The sequence below is a fragment of the Petaurus breviceps genome, unplaced genomic scaffold (genome assembly GCF_028583685.1).
Source record: "Petaurus breviceps papuanus isolate PSGF00001 unplaced genomic scaffold, PetGlider_PUasm1.0 90903, whole genome shotgun sequence".
Lineage (NCBI taxonomy): Eukaryota > Metazoa > Chordata > Mammalia > Diprotodontia > Petauridae > Petaurus > Petaurus breviceps.
Genome location: NW_027187376.1, coordinates 14669584 through 14695598, shown reverse-complemented (window position 1 = coordinate 14695598; position 26015 = coordinate 14669584). Strand labels below are relative to the sequence as shown.

Sequence of the window (26015 nt, the reverse complement as noted above, 5' to 3'; positions counted from 1 at the left end):
ATGATTTAGAAACTCCAGGGCAAGAAACATTATGAAAATGCAAAGCATCACTTAATATTCATAAATTAGAAAAAATAAAAGTAACTACTACTTCACAATGGTGATGAACCTACTCAAAGCAAAATTCTTTCCTTGTTTCTGTAAGCATATAACTCATTGTTAAGTAAACCTCAGTTTACATTCTTGACGAATCATACCACACTCCTACACCTCCCCATCAACAAATGATCCTTGGGTATATAATCCACTAGACTCAGGCATTTAATATTTCTGGGCTATCCCTAGAAGGTGGCAGACCAGGGCAAATCCCATGGAATGCTTTCCCTTCACATTTGTGTAAAGGTGAAATCAAGTTAAAAAGTTAACAACAAAAGCCAAACTGATGCAGTCAGGAGGACTTCCTCGAGTTAAGTATGCTTGTAGTATAGGAGGGGGATGTGGCAGACCAAGAACATTTGCCTAGGGGCTGGGGAAAAGGGAAGAGAGAAAGTGGGCCCAAGGTGATTAGCTAACTGTAACTAATAGTCTACAATCTTTCAAATTCTGCCACAAGTTTTTTCAGTGAAGGGGTAACCAAGTCAGCAGTAATGTAAAATTATAGAGAGCTGACTAGAGCACTGAAAGATTTGCGACTGACCTAAGGTCCCCTCAGATGGTGGGGTCCCAAGTTGGGCTCATCTCAGATCCTTGGCACTTGGAGATCTTGCTATAGGATCCCAGAATCTAGTGTTTGAAAGTTCTTCATAACTCACTGGTCCAAATCCCCATTTTACAGCTAAGGACAGGCCAGGAGGGAGACAGGACATCAGGTGGTGAATAGCCTGTGTGTGACCCAAGTCTGCCACAGTATAGCAAAGAATAATGAAAAGAACCCAGATTTGGAGGCTGGAGGGCCAATGCCAGCTTACATCCTAGCTGCCACTTAGTGATCTTGAGCAAGTTGCTTTCTCTCTCTGGATTTCAGTGTCCTACCCATGAAAATGAGGGGAACCAACAGGGGAAGGGAGGGGAGACCAGAAGACGCCAAGGTCCCCTCCAGCTCTGGAACTATTATCAGTATGTAAACCATAAGTACTACATAGGGATGTTTTCTCCACAAAAGTACTGACTCTCAAGCTTTTCAGTGGTGCTGAGACAGCAAAGCTCTGTCAGTGAAACACAAGCTGTGACAGGTTCTACTCAACTAGAAAAAGTTTGAGTAGGATCTCAGGGGCAGATTGTGTTAACTGTCCATCCCTGATAAGTAAAAAGAGGTTCACTAGGAGAGCCAAGATATCTACCCTTATGGAGGATTTATATATACAAAGTAAGAATTGCATAACAGAAGGCATGAATGGTCTGTATTTTACATGAATTGAAGAAGTATCCACATAGATGATATCAGAGATCCATCAAAGTGTCAAAACAAGCACGGATACATGTGAGACAGCCTGCAATCCTACTTCAGAAGTTTGTAACAGATTTCATTTTACCTTTTCAACTACAATTGAAAATGAAATATGCTATCCCTACACAGTAAGATTGCATACTCCCAAAATTAAGACTAAAAAAAAAAAAGTTGATAAAATGCTGACTTCCATCTGACCATTATCTCATCCATCTGTATCCTTCAAATGAGTAAACAAATAAACAAAAAAAATCAGCTTAGGAAAAATCCCTTAGAAAACCTAATATGTGATGAAAATTCCAAGTATAAATTTCTATAGTGGTTTAAGATCTATTGTAACGTTAATTTTCTATAGGTAACACTATACAAACAAGGGTACTATTCCCATATAAAACACTACAAAGAAGAAAAAAAATTAAGAAATTTAAAAAAAATTAGAAATTTACCACAAGAAATTCCTTAGGTTTTAGAACTACTTCATGCTTTCCTATTCTCAATCAGGAGGAATCATATTGTAGTATGATCACAAGCACATTATCCTGAGAAATCTTTTACAAACCACTTTTTTTCAGTGTTAATATCCCACATACTCAAGAGGGTCAAATTTCACTTTTATATACTGACTAATTTAGCTAAGAAATTAACTAGAAGGGAATCAGCTGTCTACATCAAGCTGTGTGCATTCCGACTAACTGAATTGGGAAGACAGTATTATTTATACAGTAGTCAGTTTTTTAGGCCACTGACCCTATTTCAATTTAACCATCTAAAGAAAACAAGATAACTTTTAAAACTATTCCTCTAAATTTTCACACATTGTTTCTCTTATCTCAAGCAGGTTAAAAAAAATACCTTAAAGACAGGACTTATATTGCCTGCAACACAATAAAAGATATTCAGTATACTGATCTAAATAAAAATACCCATGAGGAGGTGGGTGTGTTCTATTAGAGCAGATGCCACTAAAATAATTACAGCTTAGTATGTGGAAACTACAGGATCAGGAAAGAATTTCAGAAATGTACTTTTTATACTCCTCGTCCTAAAAAGTATAGCTATTAAGAAGAGCTTTGCTTTGATGTAAACACCTGTTTACATAAATTATTTAACTAGGAATAGGGCAAAAAAAGTAGAAAGACTGGAGGAAAAAGATGGAGATCTCTTTTATAGCTCTACCTAGGAGTTCTTAAACAAAAAGGAGATAAAGAAAATCCAAAAGATAAAGGATAATTTCAATTATAGAAATTTAAAAGCTTTTATATGAACATAATCAATGCAAATAGGATAATATGGGAAACTCTCAAATTGGGATGGGGAATCTTTGCATCAAATATCTCTACTTAACATCTGACATCTTAAACAAATAGGAAATTAACCCAAATATATATTAGGAAGAGTCAATTCCCAAGAGGGCACTCTAGCTCTCCCTTTGGCCTCTTCCGGTCGGTGGAGTGCCTGTTAGCGCAGGCTGCGGTGTAAAAGATGGCTAAGTCTAAGAACCATACCACTCACAACCAATCAAGAAAATGGCACAGAAATGGCATCAAGAAACCTAGGTCACAAAGATACGAGTCTCTGAAAGGGGTTGACCCCAAGTTTCTGAGAAACATGCGTTTTGCCAAGAAACACAATAAGAAGGGGCTGAAAAAGATGCAGGCCAACAACGCCAAAGCCATCAAGGCCCGTGCAAAGGCCATCAAGGCCCTGAACACCAAGGCCTCCAAAGCCAAGCTCCTCAGGCCCAAGATCCCCAAGGACAGCACCTGGCATGCTGGCCACAAGATGGTTACCAAGAGTCCAGGTCCTAGGATCGGCATCAAACATCCAGGCTCCAGCATCACAAAGCCTGACTCTAAGGTTGCCAGAACCACTGACACCACGTCTACCAAGCCCACTGACCCCAAAGCTGCCAAGTCTGCCACCAAGGTCAGTAAGTCAGATCCCAAGGTTACCAAATCTGGCCCCAAGGCCACCAAATCTGATACTAAGGCCACCAAGTCTGACCCCAAGGTCGCCAAGTCTGACCCCAAGGTCGCCAAGTCTGATTCCAAGGCTGCCAAGTCCGATCCCAAGGCAGCCAAGTCTGATTCTAAGGCTGCTAAGCCTGCTGAGTCCAAACCCAAAGATGCTGGGGCTAAAACTGCTGATCCCAAGCCTTCAAAATAGATGCTTCAGAACAGAAGGACTTATTTAAAGCTAAAACTCCCTTTTTTCCCAGCCAGGGTATGATTATTTACTATTTTGTACAAATAAAGAAAATAATGAGTCATAAAAAAAGAGGGCACTCTAGTAGAATACTGGTGGGATGGAGAATCGGTCCAATCATTTTGGAAAATAATTTAGAATTATGTGAATTTTTTAAAAACTAAAATGTTCATACTTTTTGACTCAGATATGTCATTGCTAGTCAATGTCAAAAAACCAGAAAGAATAGTTCCATACATACCTACTATTGAAGAAAGACCAGTTCACAAGAATAAGTTTTTGTTAATGTCCTAAAATATCGATCATACCACTTTTGGGAGCAGCCAATGACTAGAAACAAAGTAGGTGCCCATTGACTGAGAAATGGCCAAAGTGTGGTATATGAATATAACAGAATTTTACATTGCTGTAAGAAGTGATGAACAAAAGGAAAAGAGAAAAGTATGCAAAGATTTAAGTGAACTAATGAAAAGTGAAGTAAAACAGAACCAGAGAAAATGCTGGAGTAGAAACAGGACTTCTGTGCAGCTCTGGCTTCCACCTCCTCCAATACATGTAAAAAATGACTCTAAAAAACTTTAGAGCTTCAGAACCCACAAAGTGACAGAGAGAAACAAATCTCCTGCTGAAGAAAGCTGGGCAGGCCGAGGGCAGTCCAGCTTGAGCTGGGGTTTCAGCCCCAGGATCGCCCCCAACTAGCACAGCTAGAGCAGACTTCATTAGAGTAAATCACCAGCAGCTGTAAGGGTTTCCAGACTTCTCAATTTATAAATGCCAAAGACAAAGTAAAATGTCACTGTGGAACTTGGTTGGTCAAGGGGGAAGATAGAAGAGTGGGGTCCAACTGCTATTCCCAGAGTGAGAAACAGGAGGCACGGTGGATGCAGCCACTGCCTTGTGGCTGCTTCCAGAACTCCTGAACTACAGATTGTAGTGGGACCAAGCAACCATTCAGAGGCTAAGCACTCTTGTTTTGACCTGCTTGGATCTGGATTGCGGTCTTGGGTGGTGGTCCTGGGGTGTGTGACCAGTGAGCCAGAGCATGTGGGGACTGTAGAGAGGGCACTCATCTAATGACTCTGGCAGCTGCAAAAACCCCAGTTATTTGGGACATAGCTCTCTCCCATTCTGGAAGCAGAGTTCTACTGTGGCAAAGAGCTCAAAAATCAAGTAACTGGCTGCCAAAATGAGCAAACAACAGAAGCACAAACAGATGATAGAATCCTTTTTAAGGGACAAAAAGGATGAAGGTATGAAGTGGGAGGAAGACATTGAAGTCAGAATTCCTGCATCAAAATCCTCCAAAAAACTGAACTAGTTATAGGCCATGGAGGAGCTCAAGAAGGATTTTGAAAATCAAGTAAGAGAAGTGGAGGAAAAATTGGGAAATTAGAATGATGTAGAAAATCATGAAAAGTGAGTCAACAGCCTGTTGAAGGAGACCCAAAAATACGCTGAAGAAAAAACACCTTAAAAAATAGACTAACTCAAATGGCAAAAGAGGCCCAAAAAGCCAATGAGGAGAAGAATTCTTTAAAAAGCCAAATTTGCCACATGGAAAATGAATTTAAAAATTCACTGAAGAGAATAACTCCTTCAAAATTAGATTGGAGCAATTGAAAGCTAATGACTTTATGAGAAACCAGGATACTATAAAACAGATCCAAACAAATGAAAAAATAGAAGGCAATGTGAAATATCTCACTGGAAAAACCACTAACCTGGAAAATAGATACAGGAGAGATAATTTAAAAATTATTGGTCTACCTGAAAGCCATGATCCAAAAAAGAGTCTAGACACCATTTTTCAAGAAATTATCAAGCAAAATTGCCCTGATATTCTAGAATCAGAGGGCGAAATAGAAATTGAAAGAATTCACCAATTGCTTCTTGAAAAAGATCCCAAAAAGAAAACTCCTAGGAATATTATAGCCAAATTCCAGAATTCCGAGGTCAAGGAGAAAATACTGCAAACAGTCAGGAAGAAAGAATTTGAATATTGTGGAAACACAATCAGGATAACCCAGGATCTGGCAGCTTCTACATTAAGGGATTGAAGGGCTTGGAATATGATATTCCGGAGGTCAAAGGAGCTGGGATTAAAACCAAGTATCACCTACCCAGCAAAACTGAGTATAATGCTATAAGAAAAAATATGGTCATTCAATGAAATAGAGGACTTTCAAGCATTCTTGATGAAAAAACCTGAGCTGAACAGAAAATTTGACTTTCAAATACAAGAAGCAAGAGAAGCATGAGAAGGTAAACAGGAAAAAGAAATCAAAAAGGAACTTATTAAAGTTGAACTTTTTACATTCCTACATGGAAAAGCAACAATTTTAACTCATGAGACTTTTCTCAGTATGAGGATAGCTGAAGGAAATATATATGCATATATATGTATACATATATAAGTATGTATAGGAGGATGTATGTGTATATAAATATATATATATATATATATATAAATATATATATATGAGGGTGGGCCTTTGTATGTTCATGTATACATAAAGGGCACAGGATGAGTTGAATATGAAGGAATAATATCTAAAAAATAAAATTAAGAGGTGAGAGAGGAATTTATTGGGAGAAGAAGAAAGGGAGCAACAGATTAGGGTAAATTATCTCATATAAAAGAGGCAAGAGAAAATTGTTACAATGGAGGGGAAGAATAGGAAGGTGAAAGGCAATGGGACAACCTGATTCTCATTGAATTTGGTCTAAGGAGGGAATAACATACACACTCACTTGGGTATCTTACCGTACAGGATAATGGCGGGGGAGGGGGGGGGGAGGAGAAGGGAGGATAGAGGGGAGGGCCAATTGGGGGAGAGGGGTATTAGAGGCATGCATTTTTGAAGAGGGATGTGGCTGAGGGAGAAGGTGGAGTGGGTGGGGGTGGGATGGGATGGAGGGAAGTGTAGTTGGTCTGTCACAATATAACTACTATGGGGGAGATTTGGGTAACTACACATGTGCAATCTATACCGAATTGTTTGTCTTCCCAGTGGGGGTGGCTGAGGAGGGAAGGAGAAAAAAATCTGGAAGCCAAAGTTTTAAAAACAAATGTTTAAAAATTGTTTTTTTACATGCAACTGGGAAATAGGATATATTGGTACTGGGGTATAGAGGCCCATATTGCCCTACTAGAAAGTTAGGGGAAGTGAATGGGAGGATATAAGAGAGCAGATTGGGGGAAGAGGTATTCAGTAGGCTTGCTGATTTGGGGTGGGGGGTAGGGGAAAGGCGGGGAGAGAAAAAATTGTAACTCAATATCTTGTGGAGATGAATGTTGAAAACTAAAAATAAATTTAAAAAAAAACAGAACCATAAAATAATATTATGATGATATAAATGGAAAGAACTTGGGGAGAGGGGAGGAAGGAAATTGCCACAAAGTTATGAAGACTTAAGTTTGGAAGAGATATCAGATGGCAGGTATGCCCAATCCCTGGCAGGCACTGGGTACACTGAAGATGCACAGTACTGCAGGTGCCATTAGATTGCATTTCCTGGTTATCTCGACACCATGACATCATCTCCTCATCCTCCACACCTGAACTTGGAAACCAAGGAACCACACAGTGCCCTGCCAAGCCACCTCTGACTCCATCTTGCCAGGATCTGAAGTTCTAACACACTTTCAGGACATCTCCATACCTGCCATTGTTGTACACACAGAATTTGCCCTGTTTTAGTATTGTTGTCCTCAGTTAGAATATAAGTTTTTCGAAGGCAATGATTATCTTGGTTACTTGGTTGCCTTTATATCCCCAATTCCTAGTATAATGACTGGTATATAAATGCCTAATAATTATTTTATCCATCTGTCTATCTATCTAACATGTTATGCTGAAATTTGTTTACCTCTTTTATTCTTTCTCATAAGAGAGAAATGAGGTAAGTTAACAGTGTCTTGGGATGTGTACGTGACATAAAAGATATTGATAAAAAATATATTTTGAAAAGCAACAATAGAAAAGGAGAAATGGTTTTCTTGGTGTACTTTGGTGGATCTGTGATCTAATTAACATCAACATTTCTTTTAGTACAGGTATAAAATACTAGACTTGGAATCAGAAAGACCAAGTTTCAAATCCTGGCTCAGATATTTACTAGCTGTGTGACCACAGAGCAAATCATTTAAGCTTCCTTAACCTCAGTTTCTAATTTATATAATAGAAATAATTACAGTACCTACTTCACAGGGTAGTTGAGCTCAAATAAGGTGATATATATATATATATATATATATATATACACATATGTGTGTGTGTCTGTGTGTGTACACACATTCAAAATAGATTAATATGTATGTATAAATGTCTACATATAAAACTATTAACAGATCACTTCACCCTTTTAAGTTAGTGCCCTATGTAGTTTTGTGGAAACAGGTACATAAAATGAAAACCTCCTGTCCTAATGGCATGGTACACTTGGGATAGTAGATGTATATTTTATATATTTTCTATCCCTCCAAGCTTGGTATGCTCTAAGCAAGTGTCTTAATAATAGCTCATATTCGATTTAAAAAACTTGATGTAATTTTACTGCATCTCAGGCTGCCTGACCTTGTTGCACGTCTATTCTAAAGCTTTTTCCAAGGTTATTCTTTATTAGTGACAGAGCCACAATGAAAATGTAGGTCACTTAACTCATATTTTTTTCACTACAGCATGGTGACTTATGGGGAAATTTATTTGCTGGAGGTATGAAATGCACAATACTAGAATAAAGAACATATGACAATTTTTCATCAGAAAATTAGAAAAGTTGAAGAATGAGTTGAAGAATGAGTAAGATTAATTGATTAGAGTGTAAAGGCATGTAAGTATCATTTAAGAATTTTTCAATTACAGGTTTGCAAAAATGGTTATTAATTGAAGTGCACAAAGTATCAAATTTACATACTGATGGCCATTTACATTTCTACTTCGGATCAAGATACAAAAGGATTGAGGAGGATTACATGTAAAATGAAATAAAAAATATTGGCAAGTAATTCAGACTTTTTAGAAATAATCAACTTAGGTCAGAGAAAAACTATAAAAGACACATGATGGACAAATAAACCTAACTTTTAATTACTTTTAGCATTACTCACTCAGACCCATATTATTTCCACAAACTGATTTCTTGAGGAATTGAATTATTATATATTTTATAATATTGTATGTTATATAATTATATTATATATGTATATCATATAAATATTATATATTGTATAATAATTGAATAACATACTTTTGCCCAGTACCTACCTGTAATGGCAAGAAAAGAAGTAGTTAACACCTTGTTTCAGCTATTTAATTATTTAGCACCCAGTTTCAGTTTAAGTTTCTTGCCCATAATTATATCAAGTCTTGTGCTAAGAAACAGAACTCGTGAACCCCTGTTGCTAATGCAACAGGAAGGGGTAGAACAGTTAGGAACTTAATGATCATATATAAGGAGAAACCCAGGCTGAGAGAGAAACTGGGAGGAAGCATGGCTGTGGTGCCAGTACTTTGTCTATTTCAGTGTTACTTTGTCAGATTCATCTGCTGATGGAGGACCTTGCTGTTGTTACAGAAGCCCTGGGACCTTACTGCTGGTTCAGAAGCCCTGAAAGATGATTTTCTTGTTGTATGTTTATGGAAGTCCTAGAGGATGGCCTTACTGATGTTTTCAGAGGTCCTGGGACTATAATGACAATTTGTGTTGATTTCTCAGACGTTGTTTTTGCATTTGTATTGATTTCACAGGCAGAAAGTGAATTGGTGATGGTGCCAGCAATGTGTATACATGTTACTGTGGCTTTGTTAAGCTTGGTCTTCCCAGGAACAGAAACAAGGACTTGAAGTGGACTGGACACTGTGAGTTTCAATATGGAATGGGAACTGGACAAGGAACTGGATGAAGAACTGGACAAGGAACTGAGATCTGCCTGCCCTTGAATCCAGGTGACAGTTGGGTAGATTCAGGCAGGAGTTGGGACCAGGGAAGAGGAAGCATGGAATCTGAGAGCTGAGTCAAGATAAAGTTAAGATAAAGATTTCCTTGGGTATTTAATGCAAACTGAGAAGATCATGATTTACTGTGGCTTAGGGGTGGGAGGACTTTGTACTCTGTATCCTGTATCTCTTCAGCATGATGGAAACTAATCTCCAATTAAGAAGAAAGAAGACTTTTTGACTGATAGATTAAGACAATATGAGCTGGGGGGGGAGAACTTTGACCTTTGTACTTTGTGTCCATTAAGGAGGCTTACCTCCTTAAGGATGATTAAGTTTTTACTGAAAGATAGCTGTTGCTTAAAACTATGTGACCACTTGGGTGAAAACTATGTGGCCATTTTAGTGATAAGTTGTTATGTCATAACATTGTGAATGCTATACTTTGATTTCTGTGTATGGTTTGCTTTAATTTACTGCTGAATAAAGAGTTCACTATACTATGTAATCAGAACTCTGAAGCTGTTCACAGCAGCAGTCCTCTGGAAAACTGCTCATGCTTGGCTTTACACTACCACTACTTAATAATGGGTTCTTTTAATGTTTAAAAAAAAAAACAAAGCTTCAAACTCCACATTAACAATATGCATAACATGTGTTTATCCTATCTTATCTGAAAGAAGCAAATGAAACAGTTTTAGACATAAGAAAGATGTAAAAGCAGATGAAGTCAAATTATTTTAACTACAGAATAATTAATTTCTGCCATATTTTTCATTTAATAATCTAAAATTTCTTTCTAAAATATATACCACAATTACTGGCTTTTATGCAATCAAATCCTTTATCATTCCATTTTCCCCTATGCCCTGTTCTTTGTCCTTAATAAGACCTCCATTCCCTTCACCTCTTAATTTTTTGCTAGGCTATCACCCATGCACTGACTAGATTTTGTTCCTTTCTCTATACCGACCCCTTGATTAAAAAATTCAACTATACTATCTTCTACTGTAGAATCTCTTGCCCCCATATCTTATCATGAGTCATACCTTTTTAAATCCCAACTCTGTATTACTCCTACCATCTACTTTCTTTGTTCCTATTCATACTATCCTGAACAGGGCTGAAGGAAATAATGAAATCAGGAAGATTGGTTTCTGCACTATAAACTTATGTGATCAAATCTGAATTAGGCCCTCACTGAAGCATGGCAACAATTCCACTCTTCCCTCACAGAATGGAATATTTAATTTTCCACAATTTCTGTTCCAAATGTTCCCATCACTCCCAGTTTAGCTTACTTGCAGGACTACTCTACTTCATCACTAGCAGCCCTATCCAGGCAACTCTTTCCTTCTTCTCTACATTCTTCCCTCTAACCCTCTCACCTTTCCTTTATATTGTCTACCCCAATTATAAAGTAAGCTCTTTGTTGTGAACTGATCCAACAGTTCTGGAGAGCAATTTGAAACTATGCCCAAAGGTCTATAAAACTGTGCATACCCTTTGACCCAGCAACACCACTTATAGGTCTGTATCCCAAAAGGATCATAAAAATGGGGAAAGGAGCAGCTCTTTTTGTGGTGGCCAAGAATTGAAAATTGAGGGAATGCCCATCAATTGGGGAATGACTGAAAAAGTTGTGATATATGAATGTAACGGAATGTTGTGCTATAAGAAATGATGAGCAGGCAGAGTTCAGAAAAACCTGGAAAGACTTATAGGAACTGATGTTGAGTGAAGTGAGCAGAACCAGGAGAACACTGTACATAGTAACAGCCACACTGCACAGTGACTAACTTTCAGATTTGGCTCTTCTCAGCAATGCAAAGATCTAAGAAAATTCCAAAGATTTATGATGGAAAATGCTGTTCACATTCAGAGAAAGAACTATGAAGTCTGAATGCAGATTGAAAGCATACTATTTGCTCTCTTTTGTTGTTGTTTTGTTTCTTCTTTCTTGTGGTTCCTCCCATTGGTCCTAATTCTTCTTCACAACATGACTGATATGAAAATGTTTAATATAATGTATATGTAGAGCCTATATCAGATGGCATGCCATCCTAGGGAAGAGTGAGGGGGAGAGAATTTAAAACTGAAAAGCTTATGGAAGTGAGTGTTGAAAACTAAAAATTAATAATTAATAAAAATAAATGGGAAAAAAGAAAGTAAGCTCATTGAGAGCTACAGTCTTTTTTTAATGGATATTTTCCTTTTGTAATAATATTTTTTCCAATTACATGTAAAGACCATTTTAAACATTCAATTTTTTAAAAAATTTTGAGCTCCAAATTTTCTCCCTCCCTTCCTCAACTCCCCTCTCCCTGAGAAAGTAAACAATTTGATATGGGTTATACATGTGCAGTTATGCAAAACACATTCCCATATCAGTCATACTGTGAAAGACACAGAACAAAAGAAAAAACATGAAACAAAAAAAATTTTAAGAACAATATGCTTTGATCCTATAATCTTACTTTCTTTTATTTATATCCCCATTCCTCAAGAGTTCCCTCTTCCTTTCCTCATTATATTCTCCTTTACTCCAGACTTCATAAAAAGGCTCTTTCCCTTTCCCAGACCAACACCTTTCACTTCATACTCCTTTGATCTCTTCTCCTCCCCCAATTTTCTAACAGCTCTCAGTATTATCACTATCCTTTTTCTTATCTTCAGGCCCTCCCTATCTACCTACAAACACACCCATGTCTTCTGATCTGGTATCTCTACTCTTCTCAGCTAAAAAACTAGAGAAAGCCACCTACACTAGATGTCTCTCCTTGCCTTTTCTCCTAAATCCTCCTTATTCAATTGAAATTGCTCTTTCCAAAGTTGCTGGTGATCTCCTTGTTCTTCTTTTTTTAAAATAAATTCTGTATTTTAGTTCTTAATTTAAACACTAAAGAAAATTGGCATTTATTTCCACATACATAGTAGAAAGGGAAAAAGAACTGTATATCAGACTGTATGTTATGTAGTTTATTTTAAAATTCTATAATAAATTTAACCTGCAGCTTTCAAAGTTATTCTTGGCTAATTTGTTCTGAACTTCCATTTGTTCTCTTCTTTGCATTAAAAAAAATGCCACAGTGACCCCCCCTTCTCATTCTCTAAATTTTCAATTTTGCTACTCTATCCTTGATCCTCAACTTACTTCCTTTCCCCACCAATAGAAAAAAGAAAACCTTTTTGACCAAATATGCCTTAGTTAACAAAACAAATTCTCACATTAGTCATGTCCAAAAAATAGGTGTCTTACTCTACATTTTGAGAGTCTATTTTTCAAGAGGTGCATAGCACACTTCATCATCACTCCTCTCAACTTGTGATTGGCCATTTCTTTGGTTAGTGGTCTTAAATCCTAAAAGTTGTTTGTCTTTACAATGTTCTTACTATTGCATAAATTGCTCTGGGTTTGCTCATTTCACTATATCAGTTCATAAAAGTATGCAAAGTTTTCTCTGAACCTATCTTTTTTGTCATTTCTTACAGTACAGTAATACTCCATTAAATTCATGTGCCATTTAGTCATTTGTTTAGACATTTCAGAAATACAGAGTACCCCTTAGTTTCCAGATCTTTGCCACTACAAAGTTTTTATAAATATTTTCATAAATATAGGTCTTTTCCTCTTTCTTTGAATTATTTAGGTCATGGACCTAGCAATGGCATTGCTGGATTAAAGGGCATGCAGTTTAGTGACTTTGGAGGAATAGCTCCAAAGTGCTTTACAACTAGACCAATTTACATCTACAACAGTATACTGATGTGCTTCTTTACTGCAGCCTCAGCAACTGACAATCTGATGAGTGTGAGGTGGAATCCTGAAGTTGATAAAATTTTCATTTCTCTAATTATTCGTGATTTGGAGCATTTTTACAGGGTTGTTGATACCTTGAATTTCTTCATTGGAAAACTGCTTATACCTATCCTTTCATATATTGGGGAATGGATCTTGTTCTTACAAATTTGAATCAGTTCCTTATATAACCCTCTTGGATATGAGATCTGAATCAGAGGAAGTTGCTGCAAAGATTTTCCCCACAATTACCTGTTTCCTTTCTAATTTTAACTGCATTGGCTTTGCTTGCACAAAACATTTTATTTATTTTTATCTCATTGAAACTGTTCATTTTATCTCCTATGATCCTCTCTTCCTTTACCCATAGATGTAAAAGGTAGCTTCTTCCTCACTCCTCTAATTTGTTTACAATTTCTTACTTTATGTATAAGTTGTGTATCCATTTAAAATCTATCTTAATAGCTAGCATTTATTTATCTAGCACTTTAAGGTTTGCAAAGCTCTTTACATGGTATTTCATTTGATACCCACAACAACCCTGGGAGGTAGGTGCTATTATCCATTTTACAAAAGAAGAAACTGAGGCTGAGTGAGGCTAAGTGACTTGCCCAGGATCACAAAGCTAACAAGAATCTGAGGCAAGATTTAAACTCAGATTTTCCTGGCTCAGGTCCATCACCCTATTCACTGAACCACCCAGCTGGCTGGTACCTTGTTCTATGGTGTGAGGTGTCTTACTGTAGATAGTCTTCTCCTGGATAGTCAAGTCCACAAGAATTTATTAAGCACCTACTATCTGTCAGGCCATGTACTAAGTACTGGGGCTATAAAATAGAAAGACAAAAGCAGTACCTTCCCCTAGAGAGCTCACAATCTAAAGAGGGAGACAACAGGCAAACGCTTATGCATGAACAAGCTATATAGAGGATAAACTGAGGACAATCTCAGGGAGAAAAACACTGGCAGTAAGGGAGATCTTATGACTACTCCTTCCAGTTTCCTCCTGTCTAACTGGTCCTTCTCTGTCTCCTTTGCTGGTTCATCATCCATATCACTAACCACAGGTGTCATGAGATCATAGATTTAGAATTGGAAGTGTCCTCAAGAGGCTATCTAGTCCAACACCCTCCTTTTTCAGATGAGGAAACTAAGTTCTAGAGAAGTTAAATAACTTGCCCTAGGTTGCATAGGTAGTCAGCATTAAAGATGAATTTTTAAGCCAGGTCCTCCAACCACTCCAACCATCCTCCACCCTAACCCTGACCCCCACTTCCCAGTGTCTGGTATGGGCCCCCTTCTCTTCTCACTCCATACCAAATCCCTTAGTGGGATCACTAATTCCAATTCATTCAATTATCATTTCTATGCATATGATTCCCAGATGTATAAATCTTATCTTACTCTCCTAGACTACAGTCCCAAATCATCAACTGCCTTTTGGAGATCTTGAACTGGATATTGTATAATCATCTCAAACCCAACATATCCAAAACAGAACTCATTGTTCTGTACTAGTGTTTCCTGTCTCTCAACTATTCTATTACATGTTAACTGTGTCACCATTCTCCCAGACACTGAGACTCACGATAATCTTGCAATGTCATCTTCCCAGTTGCTAGTGCCTGTGCCCCCGAGATTATCTCCCATCTGCTCTGCATATATAGCTCATGGGTCACCTAGTTACTTACATGTTTTCACCCCATGCATAATGTGAGCTTTTTGAGGGTAGGAATTTTTTTTAACCTTTCTTTGTATCCCTAGCACTTGGCCTAGGCCTGATACATAATAAATGATTAATAAATGCTTTTTTTTTATTGAATCAAATGTATATAGTGTATTTAAAGCCTTTTTACAACCATAAATTATTATATAAATGAGAGTTGTTTTTCTGTTAAAGATTAGTAATCTTTCTGAGGGAGGCCCATCTCTATTGCCTGATTCTTTATCTCTGGTTTCCCTGCTAGAGATCTTACCTGAACTGCCCTGGGCTCTTGTCCCTTTAGATTCAATGAATCTAAAAGTGAAGTTGAAAGTCAAAGTGGCTAAAATACTGACTTCAAGTCAGAAGACTTGTTTTCAGGCACCACACAGTCTGTGACTGTGTTACCATTTGTGACTATGGACAAATCACTTAATCTCTCTGATCCCTATGTTCTCACCTGTAAAATGAGGGCATTGGACTCGATGATCTCTGAGGCCCCTTACAATTCTAGATTTAGGATCCTACAGACCAAGATTTATGATCAATAGTCTCCATTCAAAACTTGCCTGTCCCAACTTCCCCATCTATATCAGTGACACTACCATGCTTATGGTTACTTTTACTACCTTCTCTCACCCAAAATACCCCTTGATACTTCAGATACTTCAATCACCAAGACCTGCTGAGTCAAAATTTTTGGAAGGGCTTTTTGGAGGGGGGGAATGCTTGGCAATTGGGGTTAAGTGATTTGCCCAAGGTCACATGGCTAGTAGTGTTAAGTGTCTGAGGCCAGATTTGAACTCAGGTCCTCCTGACTCTAGAACCAGTGCTCTATTCACTGCACCACCTAGCTGCCCCCTGAGTCAATTTTTACAATATTTATCTCTATTACTTTCTTTGCATTTTCTCTATAAATGCTCTAATTAAAGGCCTCATTACTTCTCATCTTGACAACTATAAAGTCCTCCTAAAAAATCTCTCTGCTTCCATTCTTAACCCTTCTAAGTATATATCTCATCCAGATTAATCAGGCATCTATGTGGCACAGTGGATGGGGCACTGGGCCTACAGTGAGGAAGACCAAGTCTCAGATGCTCACTAGCTGTCATGTACTTAGGCAAATCACTTAACTTCAGTTTCCTCATCTATAAAATGGAGATAAGAATAGCACCTATCTCCCAGGATTGTTGTAAGGATCAAATGAGATATTTGTAAAGCATTCAGCATAGGGCCTAGAACACAGTAAGTGTTATACAAAGTCTATCCAGGCCTAGTGTGAGGAAAGCCCGAGATCAAGTCCAGCCTCATTCATTTACTAACGCTGTTACTCTGGCCAAGTCACTTAATCGCTGTTTGTTTTAGTTTTCTCATCTATAAAATTGGGATAATAGCAGAATCTCCCAGGGTTGTTGTCAGGATCAAATGAAATTATAATTGTAAAGCTACTTAGCACAGCACCTGGCACATAGTAAGCACTATATAAATGCTAACAATTGTTGTTGTGTTATTGACATCAGGATTTACCATCTGTATGAAAGGACAGCTAGGAGTGTAGAAAACTTCCCAATTCATTTCGCTTTACCATCCTGTCATATCTAATTCCACAAAACAGCAATGAGAAAAGAGAATCCTTTTCTCTAGCCTCCAGAAAGAATTAGTGGGAGCTTCAAAGACCAACATTATTAGAGTTCTTTTTCCTTTTGAATTATCACTTGCTTTGTTTGGACAATTAGGTAAAACTTTTTAGAACTTAACTCAGAACCTAATCACAATAAAAATGAGTATCTGAGAGGTAACTCCTCCAAAAATAAAAATTGGTTCCTTTACCTTAACTAATGCCTTATAAACACGTGCTACTGTTCACAACAATGAGAGGGAAAGAAAGCAACTATGGTTTACACCATTATTACTACTGGTAAAACATTTCAAAACACATTCTCTGTTGATGGATCAATAAGCATCACTTCTGCACAAGAAGGACAATATAACCCGTAAACTATGACCTCTCAATAATTCTTGATTTTTAATGTACAATTCCTTTTGACCCATTAAATCTTTTTTTTTAAATTAAGTTTATGTACATCAGGCTAAGAATTATTGCAATAAAGGATCATTTTCCCCCCCTGTAAGGGTATACTCAACTTTCCAGGGTAAATACTGTATTCCAAGATCTCCTCTCATTTTAAGTAAAAGCTATCAGGATGTTATGTGATCCTGAAAGTTCTTTGGAACTTGAACTATTGACTTCTGGATGCTTGCAGGATATGTTCTTTTATGTGGAAGCTCTGGATTTTGGCTTTAACATACTTGGAAATTTGCCTTTTTGGGGTGCTTTTCAGGAGGTAATAGGTGAATTCTTTCTATTTTTATTTTATCCTCTGGTTTTAATAGATTTAAACAGTTTTGATTTATGATTTCTTGGAATATAGTGTCCAGGCTTTTAAAAGTTATGATTTTCTGGGAGTCTCATCTTCTCCCTTGAGCTATCCCAAGTAAATTGTTTTTAACATCAGCTACCTTACATCTTCTTCTCTTTTTTCAATCTTTAGCCTACACAAGGGTAGTAACAGTGGGAATTCAACATGATAAGTATTTATATTATATTTATTCAAGAAGAAAGGCATTGTATGAGATGCTAGGAATACAGTAACAAAAAAAAAAAACAACAATCCTTTCCCACAAGGAGTTGTCATTTTTGTAGGTAGAGACAAGATATCCATGGATAAGTAAATACTAAATAGATTACAAAATAATCCAAATAATGGGGAGGGCATTGGGTAAAATACTCACAATGGAAAGAACAGGAAAGAACTTATATAGAAGATAGCAGTTGAAGAGAATCTTGAAAGGAGCCAGAGAATCCAAGAGGCAGAGGTGAAAAGGTAAAAGTATTTCAGGAGAGACACCATGTACATAGGCACAGATTTGGAACAGAAAGCATACCCTGAAAGAACAGAGGGTCCTTAAGGGCAGGGACTGCTGGCCACTTAATAACTAGTGGTTATTTGATTTAGAGAAGTCATGCTATATAAGGAGAACAGCAAAGCCTGTTTGTATTCATCAACATATTTCATATAATTATAACTTCAAATAGAGTGAATTAGAAAACACATAACTATTTTGTGGAATTTCTGATTTGCACTAATTGGAACCTAGCTGTAATAAGAAAATTCTTTAAAAAAAATAAATAAATAAAAAAGGTCGGGCCAGATTGTGAAATGCTAAAGAAAGAATTTTATCATGGTGGCAATTAGGAGTCAGTGAGCCAGGGCAGTGACATGATCTGAGCTATGCTTCAATTTGATAGCTACATAGAAAATGGAATGGAGAAAGGAAAGGAGATGAACTACTATTACAATAGTCCTGGTGAGAGGTGTAATGGTAAGGGAATTTGAAGATCTTCCCTGCCCCTTAATGGGCCTAGGGAATTTGAAGATCTTCCCTGCCCCTTAATAGGCCTAGGGAATTTGAAGATCTTCCCTGCCCCTTAATAGGCCTAGGGAATTTGAAGATCTTTTCCTGCCCCTTAGTGGGTCTCACTTGGAACCCAATAACAGAAGCTTGCTTAGGGGGGGGCTTGTTTTTCAGAAAGGCACACCTTTTTTACTTTGTAATTAGGCAGTGTGTCACAAAGTTTCTCTGAACCTGGAGAAGGTTATACATATACACCTCTGGGGCTCACTTATGGGAAGAGTTGTGTGATTTGGCCAGATGAGACTCTGTGTAGCCATTGAGCCTCCCTGGCTTTGAAAACCCAGATGTTGATGCTTCTCTGTCTCGTAACTATGTAGGTATGTGAAGGTCAGAGAGCTAGAAGCACTATCTGTTGGTCTATTGAATTGTATTATTTTCTCTGTCTGTATTTTTTTTTTGTCTGCTTGTAGTAACTTCCATTTAAATTTTCTCTGAAGTTCAGGGTGCTGATTATTCCCCCTGAACTAGGCAAATGATATATATTTGATTAAACTAAGATTGTTAATCCCTTTTGAGTTGCTTTTCTTTAGAAAAGCAGGTCAAAGAACCTGTGCTAGCAGCCATACTGCATTTGCTAGCGTGCTGCTACAAGAGGTAATGAAGGTCTGAAATTAGGAATAGTAGCCAAGTGAATGAAAAGAGTGAAGAGAAGTAGTATATGTTGCAGGAACAGACTTTCTCAAAAGACTTAGTAATGAAAGGAAAATGAGCAGGTGGTTGGTTAAGAAGAGAGAAGAGTTAAAGGTAACTCCCCAGCTTTGACCTTAGGAGAATGGAAGGAGAGTGGACTTCTCAATAGAAATAGGGAAGATGGGTGGAGTCAAGAAGGCAGAGTAGAAGCAGGACCTCCACGCGGCTCTGGCTTCCACCTTCCCCAGTAAAAGGGGCCTCTAAACAAACTTTGGAGCTGCAGAACCCACAAAATGACACAAAGAAGCTAACCTCCTGCTGAGGACAGCCTGGCAAGAATCGGCAAGTGTACTGCTCTGGGAGCCCAGCCCCACACCGAGGTTTTAGCCCCAGGGTGGGCCTGACCAGCTGCCGACAGAGGGACTCCAGATCAGCAGCAGCTGTGGCCATTTCCAGAATTATCAACACATATATGTGAAGGATAAAGTGAGAGGTCAGTGCAGTGAGGACTTTGGGACCCAGCAGTTGGGAGTTCGTGGGAACAGTTGGAAGTTTTTGCCCCCAGGGCAAGAAGCTGCTGAGGAGCCCCAGCTGTGCAGCCACAGCCACATGGCAGCTTCAGCCCCTGGCCTACAGAGTGCAGGGGGACCAAGCGTCCAGTCTGAGGGGTGATCACTCTTGCTTTAACCTGCTTGGATCTGGATTGCAGTCTAGGGTGGAGGTCCTGGGGTGTGTGTCCAGCTTGACAGAGAGTGTGGAGGCTTCAGCAAGGGCACCCAACTAATACCTCCAGCAGCTGAGAAAACCCCAGTGTTTGGGACGAAAGCTCCCCTGTCTGGTAGCAGAGTTCTACTGTGGCAAAAAGCCCAAAAGTCAAGTAATTGAGTTGCAATATGACCAGGCAAAGGAAACAAAGCAGAGAGAAGATTCCAACATTAGACTTCTATTTTGAGGACAAAAGGGATCAAAGCATGGAACAGGAGGAAGACAGTGAAGTCAGAACTCCTGCACCAAAAGCTTCCAAGGAAAATACAAGCTGGTTACAGGCCATAGAAGACCTTAAGAAGCAGATAAGAGAAGTGGAGGAAAAATTGGGAAGAGAAATGAGAATGATGCAAGAAAATTATGAAATGAGAGTCAACAGCCTGAATGAGGAAAATAACACCTTAAAAAACAGACTAACTCAAATGGTAAAAGAGGCTCAAAAAGGCAATGAGGAGAAGAATGCCTTAAAAAGCTGAATTTGCCAGATGGAAAAATCTCAAAAGCTCACTGAGGAGAATCGTTCCTTCAGAATTAGATTGGAGCAAATGGAAGCTAATGACTATGAGAAATCAAGATGCTATTAAACAGATCCAAACAAATGAAAGAATAGAAGGAAATGTGAAATATCTCATAGGAAAAACCACTGACCTGGAAAATAGATCCAGGAGAGATAATTTAAAAATTATTGGACTATCTGGAAGCCATGATCACAGAAAGAACCTAGAAATCATCCTCCAAGAAATTCTCAAGGAAAACTGCCCTGATGTTTTTGAACCAGAGGGCAAAATAGAGGCTGAAAGAATCCACCTCCTGAAAAAGATCCCAAAAAGAAAACTCCTAGGAATATTATAGCCAGGTTCTGGAATTCCCAGATTAAGGAGAGAATATTACAAGCAGCCAGGGAGAAACCATTTGAATATTGTGGAAACAAAATCAGGATAACCCAGGACCTAGAATGTGATATTCCAGAGGTCAAAGGAGCTGGGATTAAAACCAAGAATCACCTACCCAGCAAAACTGAGTATCATGTTTCAGGGGAAAATATGGTCATTCAGTGGAATAGAGGACTTTCAAGCATTCTTGATGAAAAAACCAGAGTTGAATAGAAAATTTGACATTCAGATATAAGAAGCAAGAGAAGCATGAGAAGGTAAACAGAGAAAAGAAATCATAAGGAACTTATCAAATTTGAACTATTAACATTCCTGCATGGAAAAACAATAATTGTAATTGATGAAACTTTTCTCAGTATGAAAATAGCTGAAGGGAATAGAAATATATAGAGAGAGATAGATAGATATAGATAGATATGTCTATATATGAGGGTATATGGGCATATGAATACATATGTGAATGTGTGTATATATGTTTGCAGGTATACATAGATAGAGGGCACAGGACCAATTTAATAGGAAGGAATGATACTTAAAAGTGAATTTAAGAGGTGAGAGAGGAATATAATGAGAGGAGATGGAGAGAGACAGAATGGGGTAAACTATCTCATATAGAAGAGGCAAGGGAAAATGGTTACAATGGAGGGGAAGAATAGAAAGGCAAAAGGGAATAGGTCAACCTTATTCTCATTGAATTTGGCCTGGGGAGAGAATGAAATACACACTAAATAGGGTATCTTACCCTATAGGAGAATAGAGGGGAAGGGGATGAGAGGGGGGATGATAGAAGGGAGGGCAGGCTGGTCGGGAGGGAAGTTGGAAGTAACCACTTTTGAAAAGGGATGGGATCAAAGTAGAGAATAGAACAAGTGGGAGGTGGGATAGGAGGGAGGGAAATATAGTCTTTTACAATATATCTACTATGTTAATGTTTTGCATTAGCTACACATGTATAGCCTATACTGAACTGCTTATCTTCCCAGTAAGGGTGGTTGACAAGGGAGGAAGGGAATGAATCTGGAATTCAAAGTTTTAAAATCAAATGTTTAAATATGTATATATATATATATATATACATATATACATATATATACATATACTATTATTAATACTATTTTACATGTAATTGGGAAATAAAATATACAGGCACTGAGGCATAGAGATCCACCATGCCCTACTGGAAAAGTTGAAAGGGGTATGGGAAAAAATATGGGAGAGAGCAGATTGGAGGAGGGGATATCCTGTGGGACTGCTATTTTGGGGTGGTGGGTAGGGGAAAAATGGGGAGAAAATTTGTAACTCAAAATCTGGCGGAAATGAATGATGTAAATCAGAAGTTAATAAAGCATTTGAAAAAAGAAAAGAAATAAAAATTACAATAAAAAAGAAATAGGGAAGATGAGAAGAGGAGTAGATTTAGGGGAAAAATTAATGACTTCTACTTTGGACATAATGTATCTGAATGAATATGAATCATCCAGATGTAAAGGTCTAGCAGAAGTTGGTTGTGCAGAACTAGTGCAAAGGAGAAAAATAAGGACTAGATGTATAGATTTAAGAGACATCTTCATAGAAATGACAAATGAATTCCTAGGAGCTGAGATGCATAGAGAAAAGAGGACCCAGGACAGATATCTAGAATACATTCATGCACAGAGAACCAGACAGAAGATGAAGTAGCAAAAGGTACTGACAAAGAGGTTAAACTAAAATCAGGAAAGTGTGGTATGGTAAAAACCTAAAGAGAGAATATCCAGGAGAAGGGAGTGATCAACACTGTAGAAAACTGTAGAGATATTCAAAGATGAGGACTGAAAAAAAGCTGCTAGATTTAGCAATTAAGAGAGGACTGGCAACCTTGAAGAGAGCAGTTTCAGTCTGGTGGTGATGGGAAGATGACTGCAAGGAGTTAGAATGTGAGTGAGGATTTTGAGGCAAGAAGCCTACATGGTATTTTCTAGGAGTTTGGTTATGAAAGAGAAGGGAAATATGGAATTTTAATTTGAGGGATTGGCATAGTCAAGTGAAGATGATCAGGAGGATTTTTTTTAAAGTATGGAAAACGTCTTGTCATGTTTGTATACAGTAAAGGAGGCAGTGAATAGAGACTGAAAATTAGATTGTATTATCAAAGGGAATTATATATAAGGCACAAATACAGAAGCATTTCAAAAGTCTTTGTGAACTTTTAACCTACTAAAACTTAAAACTGCACAAAGCTTTTTGGGACATAAGGGCTGACTTAGCAAGGAGAAAGACCACCTCTTCTTTTTGACTAGTGCAAAGGAGAAGAAAATGTAGATGTTGAAGGGACTGAAGATGAGAAAATGAGAAAAGGAAGCTCATGAAGGATAGGTTCTATTTTCTCAGAAGTAAGGTACTTTGCAGAAGGGGATAGGGAAAGGGAGACAGAAGTGGCTTGAGAAGAGTAGGTTTACAACAGGTGCTGAAGGGAGTGTAATAGTCAAAAAAGGGGGGAGTAAAAGGAATGCCATGCAGTAGTGACTGCCCACTTGACATTAGAAAACATATCAGTGTTGTGTGACTTCATTCAGGAGTATTAATGTAGGAGTGAGGAGGCAAATGATGTGAGTAACCCGGGCTATTCATTCATTCATTCATTTATTTATTACCTAATCTCAACTGGGTCCTTACTGCATCAGGGCAATCATTCGACTCCTCTTTAACTAATTTGGCTGTCCCACTCTCCAAGGCCACACTGTTGCAAACAGTGCTCTCTCTCTCTGAGAGGTATTCCCTAACACTACCCTCTTGCTGAGGACTTTGACTGATCAAGCATAGAGACTCTATTTGGCACTTAAACCTCTTTGTAACCTGATCCCTTCCAACCTGTAGTTTTCATATATTCTACTCTCCTCTACCTACACTATGATTCAATTATACTGGTCTACCTATCTCTCAAACAGGAGAGCCAGCTAACCCCACACCTAGAATGCTCTGCTTCCTTGCCTCCACCTCTTAGCTTTCTTGGCTTCCTTCAAAACTCAGTTCCAGTCCTGTATATCTTTCTTATGTTATGTATATCTCTCTCGTGTACCTACTCATATACATGTTGTCTCCCCCATTAGAATAAAAATTCCTTGAAGACAGGGGCTCTTTGTATCCCCAGCACTTAGCACAGTGCTTGGCAATATTAAATGATTAATAAATCCTTGTTAATTCACTGTTAACTAAGAAACAAGACTTCAGAGAAAAAAGTAAGGGCAGAGTAGGGATGGGAAGGATACAGTGATTAAAGGTGCTAATGAGGATAGAGAACAGATTTAGAAGATGTGAGGCAGAGGGAGAGATGAAAGTACAAGAAAGGAATTTCAGCTTTTTAGATCATGGAGGTCTAACAGTTATGGGTGATCGTAAGTTCAAACCTGTGACTAAGTAAGTTTTTTAAGGTAGTTTTAAGGGGCGGCCAGGTAGCGCAGTGAGTAAGAGTGCTGGCCCCAGTGTTAGGAGACCTGGGATCGGTTCCAGCCTCAGACACTTGGCACCCACACAAAAATAACTGGCCATGTAACCTTAAGCAAGTTACTTAACCCCGATTGCTTAAAAAAAAAAGGTAGTTTTAGCATATTTGGAAAATGATATTTTCTTCTATTAAAAAAATTGAGATGCATATGTAATCTCTTTTAAATGGTTTGTAACTAGAACAGGATGGTTACAATGCAGGCATCTATTATTTTTTGAAAACATCAGCTCTATTTCATGGGATGGAATGTTAGCTAGTTATGTGGATTGGTGGCATGCTGACATTGACACAGTATCATATGGAATACTATATTGACTCTAGCCATTTTAATTCATACCCACTGTGAGGTTTTTTTTTAATAACCTACTTTATTTTATTTTTTGCTGTTTTTTTTTTGGAGGGCAATTGGGGTTGTGACTTACCCAAGGTCACATGGCTAGTAAGTGTTAAGTGACTGAGGCCAAATTTGAACTCAGGTCCTCCTGACTCCAGGGCTGGTGCTCTGTTCACTTCGCCACTTAGCCTCCCCAATAACCTACCTTAAGCGGTACATATTTTCATTTTCATTTAATTTTCTAGTTCCCAAATTAAATTTATAAGCTCCATCAGGGCAAGAACTACATTACAATTTTTGTATGTAACAAAGCACCTAGGACAGTGCTTTATATATGTTATATGTAATTTATGTAAATGTCACCTTCTTCAATAGCATACATGCTCCTCAACTACAAGAACTGTTTCATTTCAGTTTTTTTTATCTCTAGTACCTAGCACAGTGAGTACCTAGCACATGGTAGGTGCTTAATAAATGCTCAGTGGTTGACTCGGTTAAGTAGGATAAAGTCGCAAATCACTGAGGCTGAGGAGGTTGATGAACTGGGAGACCAAGGTGTGTTAGAGGGAACCAAAATCTTCAAGCATAATAGCAGGGGCAGAGGTGGAGAGGGAGACCAGGAGCCAGTTACTGAACTCTACTAGAAAGGAGGGAGAATGATCTAAGGGTGGATAGATAAAAACCAGTATCTGCATAAATTGATTTATCTGAATAATATGAACTAAAAGGAGGAGAGGTAGATAAAAAAATTGTTGGAAGGGATGGAAGAGACTGGTCTAGAACTGTCCTTGAGGCATAAGGAATATACCTATTTCTCATACCCAATGAGTGGGGTGGGATGAGAGAAGGCACATCCAGTACTGGAAAAAGAGGCCAAGGATGTAAGATCTTCTTGAAAAGGGTCAGGTTTCCATTTGCACAAGAATGAGTATATTAGAAAAGAAGGCTAATATTAAGGGAAGTTTGTTAACAACAGAATGGGGTAGGGAACAATGGAAAGGGAAAGCAAAAATGGATAGGGACATGATAGCAAAGGAAGGGAGTTTTTCATTTAGCTTTTGATAAAATTACAGAGATTCAGAGGATGAAATAAAGAGAGAGAAATTGAAGAGACATTTTAAAAGAAAAATTTATGATAGAACTTGGAGACAAAAAAACCCAATAAGTTTTCAATCTAGGTAACTAAAAGATGGTAGTACCAGTGAGAAAAACAAAAAAAGGTTAGAAGTAGGTGATTTAGAAAAGGAAGGTGATAAGCTAGGAAATGTTAAGTTTTAAGAAACAGTAAGATACCCAGGTAGGGATGTGATAAATCACTTAAAGACATAAGACTGATGCTCAGATCTGAAGTAAAGGCTAGAAAAGAGTAGGCAGCAAAGTACAGTTATCCCTTCAACATT

General features: G+C 38.0%; 1 protein-coding gene and 1 pseudogene across 8 annotated transcripts in view; one reads left to right on the top strand and one right to left on the bottom strand.

Moving 5' to 3' along the window:
- The window catches only part of INO80D (INO80 complex subunit D), a 90459-nt gene that overhangs the window by 34268 nt on the left and 30176 nt on the right, over window positions 1-26015 (bottom strand). The window lies entirely within an intron of this gene.
- Window positions 2814-3636, top strand: LOC138151602 (large ribosomal subunit protein eL29 pseudogene; annotated as a pseudogene).